This window comes from Cornus florida, unplaced genomic scaffold (assembly GCF_030987335.1).
Source record: "Cornus florida cultivar Cherokee Brave unplaced genomic scaffold, ASM3098733v1 CherokeeBrave_3.0.0_Hap2_Chr01, whole genome shotgun sequence".
NCBI lineage: Eukaryota > Viridiplantae > Streptophyta > Magnoliopsida > Cornales > Cornaceae > Cornus > Cornus florida.
This window is the reverse complement of record NW_026775571.1, coordinates 4102516-4118928: the sequence shown is the minus strand read 5'-3', so window position 1 is coordinate 4118928 and position 16413 is coordinate 4102516.

Below are 16413 nucleotides of genomic sequence, written 5' to 3'. Positions count from 1 at the left end.
AGCTGGTGGAATTATGGTAGGACTCGCCAGGCTTGTCTTCCAATTCATTCCATATATAATTCTTTACTAATTGAGTTACTTCCTTTTACAATTATCTCTATGCGAAACTTTTCCTTCTGTGGAACTTTCTTTTTATGCAGAGTCCTTTGCTTAGTAGGATTTGTTCAATTTCAAATACTTTTGGGCCGGATTCACCTTGGGCTAGCTGAGTTTGCTTGACGGGCTGGAAGCTTAGTGCCACCGATCTTGGGTCGTGCACAACTTGTATCATCGGAGATTGCTAACGAGCTATGAGCTTGTCATTAACAACCTTGGGCTGATAGTGACTTTATTTAGGCTTGATCAAGACTGGGCTCCTTGTGATCCATTGAAAGATAAAAAATGTAATTCCTTACTGTGTTGACGTGGACGACTTTCATTAGAGGGGGATTTTTTCGTCCACACTTTACCCCCAATTCCCTTTTTAATTGGGCTACAGCTCCTAATTAAAAGGAAATTGAAGTTGCAAAGTTGCCAATTTTATAAAAGGCAGTTCGAGGAGTGTCTATTGCGATTCTGGCCAAAAAGCTCCCTCAAAACTTATTTTTGCCCCTGTTGCGCTTATTACAGTCACTGCGTTCCTTACTTCATTGTGACTCCAGGTTAGTTCTTCATCAATCTCTCTGATTTCATACCATGAGCGCCTCACCTGTTCACGATTCCGTAGAGATTGTAGACTCTGAGTCTACACCCTCATCTTCCCCTAATCTAATTAGGTTTCCTCCTACTAGGGTTTCTAACCCTCCTAAATCTATAAATAATTTGACCGTGCAAATGGGCGATTCTCCTTCTCAAGCCGAAGTGTCGACTTCCGGCGGATTAAGTAGTATTTTCTCAAAGAAGGAGAGAGACATGATTTTATCCGTTCGGCGCCTCAAGTTCACCATCGAGTCTCTGATAGAGGAATATGAGATCCCGGAGGGTGTAGAAATCGCTGTGTACCCTAGAAAGCCGATTTTACTTCAGGCGAAGGGGTTAAGGAGGATGACCTACTTTTATCGGTTGGTCATCTCCATGCTCTTCATTTTCCTCTTCACCCTTTCAATCATTTAGTTTTCAATAAATTAGGCGTTGCCCCTCTCCAAGTTAATCCCAATTTCCTTCGAATAGTCTCGGCTCTTCTTGTTCGCCGAAAGTTAAAGAGTCTTGAATTGACTCTTGCAGACCTCTTGATTACTTATTCCATCTCCAGACATGAAACCGAGCTTGGCCGCTTTTGCTTCACTTTTTCTCATAAACAGAGGATTTGTACAGACCTCCCTTCTTCCAAGAAGAGGTGGAAAGAAACAATGATAATTGTCAGGGGGAACTAGTTTGTGCCTCTGTCGAGTACATTCTTTATTCTTTGCAAATTTGGGAAGCTAGGTATAGAATATTTTCCCTCTTTTCATAAGAAGTGCTCTGGTTGCTTCCTATGCCAAGTTTTACTCTTTCATCATACTTATGAATTTCTTGGTGTTTTTTCAGCAACATTCCCCTCCTCGGCAGCTAAGAACATGCTCTCCTTTCTTAAAGAACAAGTCTGGAGTGACCCCCTTTCTGTTGAGGAGTTGCTAACTTCACCTAACCTTAAAGAAATCACCTCCAGTGCTGCAGTAGTTGACCTCATAGATCTGGTGCTTCCTTCTTTTGACAGCTTCCCTCTTACTAAGGAGGAGAAGAGAAGAGTCAAAGCTTTTAAAAAGAAAGCAGCTGAAGATCAGCCCCTAGCTGTTATCCACTCCACTGAAAATGAGGAGGAGGTTGTTGAACCTCCTTTGAAGAAGTCAAGGCAAAACCCTCCTATAACAAGCAAAGGCAAAAACCTCTCCAAAGACAAAGGGAAGAAAGCTAGTGAAGTTGACCCTGAAGAAGAGGTCAGGGCTTATATCTTGGCAGAGGCTGGAGAACCTTGGAGACCCATCTTTTCAAGAGCTGACAAATCAGTTCTTCATTCTGGTGACTCTGTGGTCACTGACCCCTCTGCTACTTTGGCAGTAGCTCGGGGAATATGGCTGCCCAGAGATAAGGAAATCATTGGGAAGATAGGGCTAGACCAGCTACTTCCTTCTGCCCCTGTCCATGCTATGGAGGTTTGCATTTTCCTTACGCTTTGATATTTACTCAACTTTTTTTTCATGTCATTTACAACATTATTATCTGTGCAGAATATATATCATACCATGGCTTTGTGTGCTACAACTGAAGCTCAATCCATTTGTATTCAGAAAATAGAGAAAGAGCTAGAAGATGCCAGGACGAAGCTTTCTCACGCGCTTTTGGACGTTAAGATAGCTTACGATGCCAGAGACATGTACAAAAGCCAACTCACTTCCTCTAAGGCTTAGGCGAAGGAGCTGGAGGCAGAGAACCTGCGGTGGAGGGACGCGGTCAACACTTGCATAACCATTGGAAAGCAGATGCAGGGACGTTACTCTTCGCTAGTATGCTTGTCAAGTGCAAAGGCCTTCCGATTCGGCTTTAACCAAGGCTCAGGGGATAAATAGAAGGATCCTGATGCCTTCGATGCTGACATGGGGTTCCCTTATAGGGAGGGTCCGAAGGCTCAAGAAGCTGAGGTGCTGTTTACTGAGATGGTGAAGTCTTATCAAGGGGATCCTCCAACATCAAGCTCCTCAGTTCCTGCAGCTCTAAGCCCTTCACTTCCTCCAGCTTCAAGCCCCAATGTGGTGGATGCCTTTGATTCTACTCCTTTTGATCCCAAAAGGAAGTAAACTTGTGTAACACCTATTTTTGAAACAATGTATCTTCTGGATTGTAGACAATTAACTGCTATAATTTTTATGTTTATTTTGGAAAAAAAATTGCATATCCAAGTCTGTTTCCATTTGTAACTACTGAATAGCAGTGTATATCCATGAATTTACATATCTATTAATGCTTTTGCATATAACTACTGAATAGTGATGTTTTCACACCTTTAGGAGAAATTCATTGTCTGAGGCCTTCGAACCCCTTGCGGTCTGAAGTAAAAATAGGAAGGATAATAAGAAGGGAGCTCCTATGACAGTTTGGTTGTTAGCTAGAGATGGTTGTACCACTTAGCGATTTAACCATCAAGGGAACCCTTTTTATTGTTGACTTTATATGAAACAAGTATATCAATGCTTGTTCTTCCTTATATTATTTCGATGTAGGATAAATTACTCATTTGATTCGGTAATTGTCTTGACCAAATTTATTGATTTGGAAGATAAAATGTCAAGGAATATGTTAACCTATGCTTAGGTTTTGATTAGCTCATAGGAGTTTTAACCTATCTATGTGTATTCAGACTCTTAGTGTCTGAGGCGTAAAGTTCCTTGTCTTAGAGGAATGTTTTGAGGCTTTCGGATTCTTGAGATTTGAGGTATGTGTTTGATTGGTATTTTTAGACTCCTAAAGTCCTGAGTATGTGTTTCCTCGGCCTTGAACCTGAGAGGAACTGCATTATGCCGAACGCTTGTGGTCTAAAGCGTGTAGTGATGAGCGCTGAAAAGTACGCATTTAAACCCCTTAAGCTTAGGTATTCTAGGACCTTTATCTATCTTACTTTCCCGTTTTAGACTAATTTCGTGTTATTTCCCTTTTTAGGTGCTTATTCCCAAAATAAGCTAATTTAGGCAAATAAGAGCTTAAAAGAAGCTAACTCAAGCTGGATGGAAGAAAAGAGTAAAGTGGAAGTAGATTGAAGCAAAGTGTGAAATTTACCAGGTTCGATCGATCTTAAAGACACTTTGATCGATCGAAAGTTCATCGATCTAGACATTTCAAGATGGATTCAAGCTCTTTTTTCCTTATCCAAAGATCCCACAAAGTTTGATCGATCCAACAATTCTCAGATCTATCAAAAAGATTCCTTCTTATCCTGTTGTACCACCCCACTTACCACTTTTATCTCTTTCCCCAAAATATCCCAAAAATATCTCAGATTTGTCCTTATCCAAAAAGGCGCCACCATGGAGGATAGATCCAGCCAAAGTTTGATAGATCTCAGCCATGTTCGATTGATCACAGCACAAGTTCGATCGATCGAACCCTCTCAAATGCGAATTAAATCAATTTCCAGCTCATTAAAAGTTGTCTCATGTTGCAATCATTGGAGGAGCCCTTGTGTACGAGCCTAAACCATTGGGTGTGACATTTGAGCTACCTATGTAAGGATTTTGTGCCACTTTTATAAGAGGTGATACATAATACACGAGTTCTTAGAATTAGAATTTATCTTAGGGAGGAAGAAAAAAGGAGGAGAGCTAAAGACACATTCTTGGGAGGTTTTCCATCTACTTCAAGAAGAAGAGCATTTCTACCATGGAGATAGCCTTTGAGGGTTGGAGGACCCCATCCATGAGTGGCTAGACATTCTTTTGGGGCTAGAGATAGCCCTAAGCATGCTTTCTTTACCTTAATTTATGTATTTTTGAGGGGATTTGTGTTGTAATACATGTTTTGACATCTTTATGTACATAAATCTTGTTTATTCAATGATTTGTGTTGTTTAATTCTTCCAAGTGACCATTTCAGTCTATCCATATGTCTATGTATGCTAGAATAGATGTTTATGTGTTTATCTCTATTTCTTGTGTTGTTGATGCATGTCTATGTGTATTGATGCTATAGATCTAGAGATTGTCAAGATATAGTGCTTAATAGAATGCTCTTGTGGTTTATTTGATAGTTCATACTCATTACTTGATGGATTGTGCCTCTCTCTTAGTTTAATTAGTTTAATTTTCATGTCATTAGCTTAGATGTAGTGTAGTCACCTTAGTTTTTAAATAGGAGGACAATCCATACTTGTTGTTTGATGTTCCATACTTATGAATGCAAGTAGTATATTTCTCTAATTTTGTGATGTGTTTGGATTGTGAGCTTAAAGGAAGGATTAATGGCTTAGTTTGATATATTGTGCTATTCATTGTGTTGTGTAGACAATATATACTTAATTGGTCATCCATGCTTGTTGAAACAACCACACACACTCATCATTGTTGCAACATATGCCTTCCCCTCATTAGTTATGAATAAAGTGTTGAGAAAGGTGATGCTTAGTGGTGATCTCTAAGTCCCAAGATTTCTCTCTCTTGTTTTCTCTATCTTTTAATTACTTGTTTGATATTGATTTTGCTTAATCTTAATTGTAGTTTAATCAGCCAAACAACCTACATTTGATCACTCGACCTACTAACCCTAAGCATTTTTTCCATTACTAGTAGCCCTTAAATCCCTTGGGACGATCACTTCTCACCTTTGCTATATTTTTAGTTATGTGTAGTAGTGGCATTTATAAATGTAAAACTTGGTTATACTATTTTGCACAAATTTGGTTGCACCGCGACGATCACGCCAAGTTTTTGGCGCCATTGCCAGGGATCTAATTGGCAACGCCTTGTTTTGGAAACAATTTGGGATTAGTACTCTTTTGATCGTGTCTTTACTTTATTTTTATTTTTGGTTACTTATTGTGTTTGTTCTTATTTGGCTAGGTGAAATTGAGTAAAGAGGTTAAGCAAAGGAGAATTGAGAAGTAAGGAGCTAAGCTAAGCATAAAAAGGGCTAAAATCTAAAAATTGCAAAGTGTAGCAAAGCTTGGAAATTGAAAATGAATTGAAGTTGCTTAAGGACCCTTTGTGAGATCTTTCTAGCTCAATCTCTAGTTAAATCGTCGGCCCGCGTGGAGGCATATTTTTGCATTCTTAGATAAATCGTGAGCCCACGTGGAGGCAATTTACTTTTCTTTGCATGTTGTTCAAGCATGGGAGTATGTGATCATTGTATGTGGAGATTTGTTGAGGGGGCGAAGTGATTGTTATTTGTTTTGCTAGTGTATGCACGGTCATAGGTCATTGAATCCTACTCTTGTCCCTCCTAATTTGCATCTTGAATTGGTTATTCGTAATCCTAGGGGAAGAGGTAGTTCTCATCACTCCATTCCACCAATAGAGGATTTGAATGAAGACTATGTGGAAGACATTGGTTATGTAGATCAACAAGGTAACCTCCACCCTAATGTGCATCATGAAAATGTTCAAGTACCATTAGGCATGCCTAGACCATTTATTCACCCACAACAACAAGGCCAAGTTCTATTGGGAATGCCTCGGCCAATTTATGCTCCACAACCCCCCATAATTCAAGCTAATCAAGGTGTTCGTTTGGCACCACCAATTATGAATCCTCCCCTTACATTAAGAGACCATTATGTGCCTAATGAATACAATGCACCCATTTGCATTCAATTGCCCCCATTTAGAGCACATCATTATGAAATTAAACCACAAACTATTCAAATGCTTCCAAACTATCATGGACTTCCTAGTGAAGAACCTTATAAGCATTTGGATGAGTTTCTTAAAGTGTGTTCCAGCGTAAAGTACACGGACATGCCGGAAGAAGTTTTAAGACTCAAACTTTTTCCTTTCACCCTTAAAGACAAGGCAAAATATTGGTTTAACAATCTTAGGACTTTTTTTGATAACATCTTGGGCGGAAATGCAACAAGAGTTCTTGAAAAAGTACTATCCGGTTTTTAAGACCAATGCCATGAGAACTTCCATTAGAGAATTTTCTTAAGGGGATGGGGAAATGTTTCATGAGGCATGGGAAAGGTTTAATTATTTGCTTAGAAAGTGCCCACATCATGACATACCTAAGTGGCAACTAGTTCAATATTTCTTTGAAAGTTTACCTCATAATCATAAAGGTATGGTTGATGCATCCATGGGTGGTTCTTATCTTGACAAGCATAAAAATGATGTATGGCAATTGTATGAAAGCATGAGTGAGAATTCAATGCATAGGTCCTTATCTTCTAAAAATGATAGAAGCCTAGGTGGAAGGAAGAATGTTGGCTTGTATCAAGTTGACAACTCCAATGACATAGCCGCCGAGATGAAATCTTTATCTCAAAGGTTTGATCAATTTTTGATCAACTAAAATTCGGCGAATCAAATATCTTCCTCCCTTACTCATATCCATCATTGTGCATCTAATGAATCTTGCATGACTTGTTTAAGTGTTTTGCATTCTACTTTCAATTGTCCACATGGACATGTGCTAAGTGAGCCCCATGAGCAAGTTAATGCTAAATTTTTTAATCAAGGGAATAATCCTTATGGCATTCATTACAATTCAAGTTGGAGGAACCATCCCAACTTTTCTTGGAAAAGCCAAGGGGAAGGCTCAAACCCTCCCCAAGGTGGTTTTCAAGGGAAGTATGTTCCCTCACCGATGCAAGGCCAAGGTTCCCAAGGTTTTAAGTCATTATCATTTCAATCACATAGCAATCAATTTTCTAATTCTCATTTTCCTAACCAATCATCATATTCTCAAGGAAAGTCTAGGAGTCCCGCCTTTGAAGAGAAAGTTTTAACCGCTCTAGGCACTCTAGAGGCAAACACTCAATTGCTTCATTCCCATTCTCAATCCATTGCTAAGCTAGAAATCCAAGTCGGGCAAATAGCTAGTACCTTAAATGCTAGAGAGAATGGGAAGATGCCTTTGAATACCCCACCAAAGCAACAATGTGTTGTGGAGACTCATTCCTCATCGGAAGGGCACATAATTGAATATGTCAATGCGGTGACAACTTTAAGAAGTGGGAAGATTATTGACAACCAAGTAGGTATTCCTAATGAAGAGAGTGAACCGGTGCAACCAAAAGTTGACACCCGTCCCGTTCCTCATCATATTCCTCCTTCATTGCATATACATGATCATTCAAATGAGAAAGTGTTATAAAGTGATTTGAAAAGTGAGTTAAAAAATGATTTGAAAGATGAATTGAACAAAGATTTGAAAAAGGATTTTAAAAATTCAGGTGTTGAAGATTCTTTAAAGAAAATTTTTGAAAAAGCTTTTGAGTTAAGAGCTCCATTTCCGGATGCCTTGAAAGGATCCATTTATCTTGACAAGTAAAAGACAAAGACCAATGAAATTATTGAGGTGTTTAGGCAAGTGAAGATTAATCTTCCACTTTTGGATGCAATCAAACAAATTCCGACTTATGCCAAGTTCTTAAAAGATCTTTGCACCCAAAAGAGGAAGAACAAGAGCCAAGCACCTAGGAAAGTGGTCTTGACCAAGCAAGTGAGCTCAATCTTGCAACATAACACCCTCCTAAAGTTCAAGGACCCTAGTTCACCTACTACTTCTTGCATCATTGGTGACCATGTCATTATGTCATTAATCGGGCTCTTCTAGACTTAGGAGCAAGTGTTAATATTCTTCCATACTCGATATATGTCAAATTAGACTTAGGAGACTTGAAACCGACATCGGTGGTTTTGCAACTTACCGACCGATCCATCAAAAAGCCTAGGGGTATCATAGAGGATGTCTTGATTAAAATTGATAAATTCTTCTTCCCGGTTGATTTCGTTATCATTGACACGGAACCGGTTCCAAATCCCAAGAGCCAAGTTCCCGTTATCCTTGACCGTCCTTTCTTAGCAACCGCAAATGCCAACATCAATTACAGGACGAGGATAATGAAGACCTCATTTGGCTATATGAAAGTGAAGTTGAATATCTTTAACCCAACCCCAAATTCATTTGACAAGCATGAATAAGTAAATGTTGTAGGAAAATGTCTAGACAATGAATGTGAAAGAATGAAGTCCTTGCTCGATACCAAAACTTCAAAAAGTTCATCTTTAACCTTGAATCCAAAGAATGAGGTTTCAAAATCTTGCTTTGAGAAGGCATGGAAGCCCAAAGATCACATTGACAAAGGATCAACAATTTCCTTTGAACCTAATCTAACAAGTTCTTTAGGGAACCGTTTGTTGGGTGGAATTCAAAGTACTTATCACCCCGATAAGGAGGGGATGCATTACAAGATGTTTGATCCGGGCTAAAGGAGCCCAACATCTTGCTAGAGACGTTAAAGACTAGTAAATGCTTTATAGGGTTTACAACCCTATTCCTCCCTCATTTCTATTTTATCTTTCATTTCTTGCGTTGTCTAGATATGTTTTGGAATTCATACACATGGCTAGGATTTTGATTGAGTTTGCATGCACTTTCATTCTGAAAATAGCCATTTTATCCCAGTTCAATTGATCTTTAAATAGGTTTGATCGATCGAACACCCATTCCTACGTCCAATCATTGGTCTGTTCCATCGATCTGAAATTTCCTGCATAAATCAGCCCTCTATGTATCGATCGAAAAATCCTTTGGATCGATCTGAAAGTTCCTAGATCGATCCAACTTTTTTCTTGGATCGATCTTCACTCCATACTTAGAAAATTTTTGAGATCCATGAAAATAGGCCTCTCTATGCATCGTTTGAACTTCTCAGCTGTTTTCACCTGTTCGATTGATCGAAGTACCTTTTCGATCAATCTTAGTTTGATAGATCTGTACTTCTTTATTGACTTTGATTTTGACTTTGGTTGTATTTTTATTTTTATTTTATTTTATCTTCAAAAAACCTCAAAATGAATTTTATTTTATTTCCTACTTTTATTTTAATTTTAAAATTTTTTTCCCAAAAATCTAAAAAAAAAAAAAAAAGTTTTGAATTTGAATTTTTACTTTTTAATTTGTAAATATTAAATTTTTCAATTTTCATAAAAAAAAAAAAAAATCAAAAAAAAAAAAAAAAAAAATCAAAAATCAAAAAAAAAAAATAATAATAAATAAATAAAATTTGTCGTTTAGTGAACAAGATCGATCTTAACATTTGAAAGATTGATCTTGTTCGATCGATTGAAAATTTTCCTGATCAATCGAACTTGTTGGGAAATGTTTTTAAAAACAAAACCCTAGGGTCATTAGATCGATTCACAGATCGATCTAAAAACCCTCTCATCCCTCGCCGCTGCAAACCACACCGCTCCGATCTCCAGCGAACCCTCCGATTAGCTTCCCGAGGCTCAAATCTCTCTCCCTCATCTCAGATCTCATCTCTCTCCTTCTCACCACTTCTCTCTCTTGAATTTGGTAAGTTTCACATTTCCTTTTAAGTTTCGACCTTCAATCCTCATGAATCTAAGCTTTACATGTTAAATCTAGGGTTGCCATGCTTGATCCTTGCCATATTTGAACTTTCTATGATTGTGTATATACGTGTATATATATGTACATATAGTTTTGTATATATTTCATTTTTGAATCAATTTTGAGGATCACGGGCCAAACAAGTGACCCATATTGTGTTGTTGATGTATGAGAGGGCCCCACAAGCTTACTTGGGTGCCCTCGTGCCACAAACGTCACAGATCTGTGACTGTTCGAATTGCCCCTTGCAGTTCGATCGATCGAAGTTTTCTTCGATCGATCACACCAAGATCGATCGAACTTATCTCAGATCGATCTCACTAAGATCGATCTCACATTTTTGTGATCGATCGAACTTCATAGACTTGCACTCACACTTCACACACTCTCTTTTGTGATTCCATGCTATCTTATACATGCCCAATGCCTGTGTTTTCCATATTGGATGCATTCCATACTTATATTGATTAGCATGCTTCACTTCCTGTCACTGTTTATTCAGCTCCATCATCACTTGCATAGATTCATGTTCTGTGTTGTCTATCTTATTTAACATCCATGTTTCTATATACTGTGCCTCAAATCTTTATTATATATCACTGATTTTGTAAGTGTTGTGTTCTTTTTCAGGACATGGCCCGAGTAAAGACTGTCGCCTAGCGACAGTACGAGCGGAGAGTCAGGCCCAAATTAGAGGGGCCAGGTGAGCCCTCTCATATTCGAGAGTAGCCCGAGCATCAGGTAGGACCATCCCAGGTCCCAGATCCAGAGCAGCCTGTTGAGGCTGAGCTGTCTGAGCAGCTAGAGGATGACATTGAGGCAAATCTCGCTCAGTCCCAATCAGCTGACTCTCTATTACAGTCTTCGGCCTCTGCATCTTCATCATCCCATGATGAGGCTGAGTGTACACCATCACCTTCTTCATCTTTGCCTCATCTACAGCAAGGCCAGACATTAGACAGACCGCTGCAGAGATACTACGCCTTATAGTGGCGCGTGAATTGGTCTTTGATATTTCTTTCTTCTCCCGATATATCCTAACCCGGGCAGCCTACGAGGACATCGACCGCAGGGGCATTTCAGCCATTCTAACCCCTGTCACATACCTAGTTTACCCGAGGCTTGTTCAGATGTTCTTCCAAAACCTCCAACCTGCCCCGAGAAATCTAGCGGAGCTGCACACTACCATGGATGGCTATCCTATCCGTATTATATTAGAGTCCCTGGCCAGATCCTATCGATGCCCGCATGCCCGCCCTCCTGAGCTTGAGCTCGATTATCCCATTCTGGAGAGGAGGCCTTCTTATACATTTATGGCTGAGGCACTTATAGGCCATTACAGTGAGGGCGACACATTTGCTACTCACACCTATCTGCCCGATGATCTATGGTTCTTTGATTCGATCTTATACCAAAACGTGTTTATGGCCGGCCACAAGATTCAGAGGCGCAGCGATTATTTTATAGCCTTGTATGCTTCCTACATAGGGTGTTGGGTTTCTATTCTAGCCTAATACTAGACTGTGATGATGAAGTTATATGTAGACTACATCAGTAAAGCCAAGCCCAAGCGGGATAAATATCTTCCATTTGGCCACCTTATCACTCAGATCCTCCGAGATCAGCGCTATCCATTTTGTTCAGATGAGTGCCCAGAGACAGGAGCTTGCCATTTTGGCAAGAAAGACTAAAATAAAAGCTATAACACTCTTATCAAGAATCTTTTAGAGGACGCCGTGATAGCAGCCGAAGAGGCTGAGGAGGAGGAGATGGCAGCAGCAACAGAGGCAGACGCACCACCAACAACGGATGATCCAGCAGTCGATCCGGCTGCCACACATCTTGATATAGACTTGTAGTAGCCTCCAACAGATGATCTACAGTATCACTCTCCAGCAGGTTTGCCAGTTCATTTCCCGGAACAGGCTCAGGATGCATACCATTCTCCTGATCCAGTAGTACCTGAGGCTCCAGCACAGACACCCGGCTTTGGAGAGATTGTCTAGGCTTTAGAGGATGCTGCAGTATCTATCCAAGCAGACACGGTCTCTATCCAAGTGGATGCTGTCTTTATCTAAGCTGACATTTCATCTCTCCGTGCCGATGTTATGGCTATCCCGAGATATCCGCGGAGCACGCTCTGCCCGTCCTACCTCCTCAGCATGATCTTCATATCTCTGTATTACCTGTTTTTCATATCTATGATATTTGCTATATTTGCTACTGTTGTGATATTTTTACAGCCAGTCTGTTGGCCCAGACATTTTGATGTACATTATTTTTACATTATTTTTATCTTTTTCTATACATGTTATATTTTGCTATATTTTGGATGTCATACCTTGTATTGATATATCTGTTTGTGATTGACTCCATCAGGTGCATCCCAGTGATTTTAGTGACAGAGAGTGCTGCCCAAATTTTCAGGACCACCCATTTTCCTCTCTCTTTACTTCAATTCTTGTCCCATTTACACTTGCATGTCCACTGTGCACTATTATTATCCCTTTTGTTATCTAATGAGTTTTATCCAGTGCCATCTTTTCAGGACCACAGTTCATCCCAAGTTTGGGGGGATACTTGTGTCCCGGCCATTCTTTGCTCTAGCTACACTGGTATACTCTTTCCTTTGTTCTCTTTACACATTGAGGACATTGTGCCATTTAAGTTTGGGGGTAATGGTGTTAATTGCAGTGTTTGTCTTCGATTCAAAATTTTAAGGATGACTTGTGTATTTGAGGGATTATCTATGACTGGTCCATAACTAGCGATGATTTTAATCTTTTGAGGACTATATTGCTTAAAATTTAAAAGTTGGTTGACTTGAGAGTCTAATACTCCTTATATGCCTTGTGGATGCCATTTAGGAGTAAATTTTTGAAAGATTGATATCTTGTTTTCACTTGTGGTCCACATCATCTTGATTTTGTGATTATTTTGAGATTCACTCTAGGATTCTACACTAGCACAGGCGCACATTAGCATTCATTTGTGGGGTATATGCTTTGTTGATTATTGAATTGGTTATATCCCAATTGGGCTAGTAATGCATTGAAAGCTTTCATTTTGACAAAAGTGGATAACAAACCCTTTTTATTGAGTAACCGAGATTCTAGCCTCATCAAACACTGAATTTCTCATGCAGAAAGGTGGAGGGCCCAAACTATAGATTAATAATTGAACTTGCTTTAAAAAAAAAAAAAAAAAATTACAAAAGCAATAAAAAAGTGAGGACTTCTCTCAAAAGGTGAGAAGTGAGAAATGATTAGATGGAGGTTGTTTTGATTTGTAACCTTGTTGATTTGAGCTTGTAAGTCTGTAGGGGTGTTTGAACGCCTAATGCCCTAAAGCCATCCGGTTTGGGAGCCATTGACCTAATGCTCGACCTCATGAATCGCTAGAAAGCTTAATAGATCAACATATTGCACCATGCTTCCATCTTTGATCCTTAGGATTAAAAAAATAATAATAAAAATAAAATAAAAAATGAGAGAAAAGAATAAGTGCACCTAAAACAATAAAGTTTTAATAAAATGTCCACTTTTTGTCTTGATGATCGGTACTAGATTTGTGTGCTAGTTTAAAGGTAAGGATGTGATTAATTCTTTAGTTGGCTAAGTTAGGAACACATTTGATGCTTATCCACTCAAAAGGATTCTAGAGTTGTTTTGATTTGCATGATCATTTTCTTGATGTGTGGAGGACCATACTTGTTTGCTTGATGTTGAAATTTTGGGAGATAGCTTAGAAATGTTTGAAAAATTGCATGCTTGAGGTAGTTTTCTCCCAATGCTTGTTTGCAATATTGGTACCTCTTTGGAAAGAATGAGCTTAATGTTTGTGGTATCATTTCTGGAAACCCTCACGAGACTTCACTCGTCCACTACGGGTTTAAAAGGCTTGTTGCATATACTAAATGCAATCGTGTTCCCTATGAAAGTGGCGTTATCCATTTATTACTTTCTAGATTCATAGTTGTATAGTTGTTCATTTCATTCCTTTACTTTGTAGTTCATTGCTAGGGACTAGCAATATTTAAGTTTGGGGGTGTGATGAGCGCTGAAAAGTGCGCATTTAAACCCCTTAAGTTTAGGTATTCTAGGACCTTTATCTATCTTATTTTCCCATTTTAGACTAATTTCGTTTTATTGCCTTTTTAGGTGCTTATCCCCAAAATAAGCTAATTCAACCAAATAAGAGCTTAAAAGAAGCTAACTCAAGCTGGATGGAAGAAACGAGAAAAGCGGAAGCAGATTGAAGCAAAGTATAGAATTCAGCAGGTTCGATCGATCTCAAAGACACTTCAATCGATCGAAAGTTCATCGATCTAGACATTTCAAGATGAATCCAAGCTCTTTTGTCCTTATCCAAAGATCTCAAAAAGTTTAATCGATCCAACAATTCTCAGATCGATCGAAAAGATTCCTTCTTATCATGTTGAACCACCCCACCTACCACTTTTGTCTCTTTCCCCAAAATATCCCAAAAATATCTCAGATTTGTCCTTATCCAAAAAGGTGCCACTATGGAGGATCAATCCAGCCAAAGTTTAATAGATCTCTGCCATGTTTGATCGATCACAGCATAAGTTCAATCGATCAAACACTCTCAAATGCGAATTAAATCAATTTCCAGCTCATTAAAAGTTATGTCTTGATGCAATCATTGGAAGAGCCCTTGTATACGAGCCTAGACCATTGGGTGTGACATTTGAGCTACCTATATAAGGATTATGAGCCACTTTTATGAGAGGAGATACACAATACATAAGAGTTCTTAGAATTAGATTTTATCATAGGGAGGAAGAAAGCTAGAGACACATTCTTGGGAGGTTTTCCATCTACTTCAAGAAGAAGAGCATTTCTACCATGGAAAAAGCCCTTGAGGGTTGGAAGACCCCATCCATGAGTGGCTAGACATTCTCTTGGGGCTAGAGTTAGCCCTAAGCATGCTTTCTTTACCTTGATTTATGTATTTTTGAGGGAATTTGTATTGTAATACATGTTTTGACATCTTCATATACATAGATCTTGTTTATTCAATGATTTATGTGGTTTAATTCTTCCAAGTGACCATTTTATTCTATCCATATGTCTATGTATGCTAGAATAGATGTTCATGTGTTTATCTCTATTTCTTGTGTTGTTGATGCATGTCTATGTGTATTGATGCTATAGATCAAGAGATTGTCAAGCCATGGTATGATACCCCTCGGATCCGAGACATAGGTTGATCAGGCCAGGCCCAAACCCGAGGGAAATATCAACAAATTAATATTTAATGAACATGGAATACAAATTGAAATAAAAAGAAATAAATAATAAATTGCTGAAAAGAATTCTAATTGAAAGTCCTCAAAATATAATTATCAAAATCCAAAACTCCAAATTAACTTCATAAAGTTAACAACTCAGGAATCCCTCAAATGTAATATCCCAAACTGTAAAGGAAATAACTGCAATCCATAACCAAAGCTAAATAAAAAAGTAGTCCTACGTAGTTGGAAGAATGGAAGTATGTAGCTGCTCTGCACCACCAAGCTCTAACTCTGGAACCGACGAGCACCTGTAAAATAAGAGAGTGGGTCAGGCCCACATGCAAGTCCTATTCTACTACGATCCATACATAAATCTGATACACAGATACATCCTAGATAGACTCAATGATATCTAGAGTAGTCTATATATGTATAAGTACACATTATAGGATGGTCACTAATCCAATATGTCTATCTTAGCCTGAGTAGAGATACCATGCAAATCGCACATAATGTGGTCATGTGTACCTAGACCTACCAGGGAACAACACCTCTATCCAGTTATCCATCCTAGGTGATATACGCACCCTAACCATGGTCCTGAGACTCAAGCTCATACCATGGCACCATAACATAGATATATAAAGTCCGTTCCGAGTATGTCATTCCAAAAGGTTTATTGACCTGACACCCAGTTATAAGTAGGACTTAACTTTTGTAGTTAATCCATCTTATTTCAATATAAGTAGGACTTAGTATTAGAACTAATCCATCCCTAACATAGGTAGGTCTTAGTGTTCTGAACTAAGCCATTCCTAGTATGCCACTATCCCATACCGGTGTATACAATCCTCCACATAACATAATTGTTAAAACAATAATTGTTATTTATTAACCACTATCCAGGATATACATCATACATTTTAATACACATATCATGACATTAGGCAATCATTACAAATCCTAAATATCCTATTCCAACTATCTAAATTGCTACCATGAGTCACAGCAATTACATCCTCCATAGAATCCATAAATTGATACAATTAACACAACATATATATATCAATTTTGTTCCAAATCTAGCATAGATGATTTCACTAATTTACTATACTGGTAACTCTGATTAAACA